Source organism: Sinocyclocheilus anshuiensis, unplaced genomic scaffold (genome assembly GCF_001515605.1).
Source record: "Sinocyclocheilus anshuiensis isolate Anshui unplaced genomic scaffold, SAMN03320099.WGS_v1.1 scaffold209, whole genome shotgun sequence".
Classification (NCBI taxonomy): domain Eukaryota; kingdom Metazoa; phylum Chordata; class Actinopteri; order Cypriniformes; family Cyprinidae; genus Sinocyclocheilus; species Sinocyclocheilus anshuiensis.
In genome coordinates, this window is record NW_015540880.1 from 805,339 (window position 1) to 806,503 (window position 1,165).

Genomic DNA, 1,165 nt, shown 5'->3' on the forward strand with positions numbered 1-1,165 from the left:
TTTTTTCCTCAGTTGGTCAGAACAAACGTGGCGGACTTGTTACTTACTTGTTCAGATGACAATATACGGTGAAAATTCTTATTTGGGTCATATATTCCAAGACGTAGGCTAGAATCTGTGACTACTAAGTATAGGATCCACACAGGTGCGGTGACTGACTGCCACACATACTCCTCAAAACATTAGATTAATCCGTGCTGGAGCTGTGCCAGAGTACAAGGCAAGGAAGATAATTCCGCAAGAAACTGCAATTCCAGGTTTTCAAACAAAGATGGCGACAAAGAGGCAAAACGTCTCCGGTTACTATCGTAACCTCGGTTCCCTGAGAGCGGGAATGAGACATCACGGAGAAATTTCTCCGTTATGGGAACTTCTTCCCTTCCAACCTTTCCTGAAGTTTTATTGGCTCACGCCAGTCCAAATGACTGGCCAATTGTCGCGAAGTATGCAAATCGCATACAAATACTGACACGATCGAGAGGCAGTATGAAATGCGGTGCACGTGACAATTACATCAGAATCTGATACTGAACGCCGCTTAGCTGGTCGAGCAGCAAACACGGCGACCTCCTTGATGTCTCGTTCCCGCTCTCAGGGAACAGAGGTTACGATAGTAACCGGAGATGGCGACATCTCCAAAAACCGGAGACGTTCCCTCTCGAGCTTTCACGAGACATCACGGAGACATTTCTCCGTTATGGGAACGATATTCAATCCTGCCGTGAGAGAGGCTACGAGCAGCCTGTACAAGTCACATACTCAGCGAAGATAGAACACACAATTCCCACAACCAATAGCGACGCTTGCTAGGCGGGCTCGCAGCTGATAGTTGGAGACAAGCCAATGAGCGTCTAAAGCCCAGGTATACTAAATTTGCATATCTGGTCAGTGATAACGTATGCTGCGCTGAGAAACAGGGCAGAAGCAACAACAACCACAGGATTGTGAGGGGGGGCTGCACAGAGGTAACGGTGTTAAGCAGCAGTATAACACATAAGATGATGATGGTACACCAATCGAATTAGACATTGAATAGCAGGAGCTGCACTGAGTACAGGGCAGACAACAGCAACAATAGCATATAGGGCTGCGCAGAGTAATTACTGTGCGAGGCAGCAAACACACATGAATAGAGGTAGCATAAACGTGAATCAGTCACTCACCG

The 1,165-nt window shown here is 47.1% G+C and overlaps 1 long non-coding RNA gene across 1 annotated transcript in view; it reads left to right on the plus strand.

Annotated features, from left to right (window-relative positions):
- The first annotated feature begins 663 nt into the window (after positions 1-663).
- Positions 664-1,165, plus strand: part of LOC107688405 (uncharacterized) — a 17,026-nt gene continuing 16,524 nt past the window's right edge. Inside the window, exon 1 of the long non-coding RNA XR_001634231.1 lies at positions 664-750. This is a non-coding gene — a long non-coding RNA (uncharacterized LOC107688405). The remainder of the gene's footprint in view (positions 751-1,165) is intronic.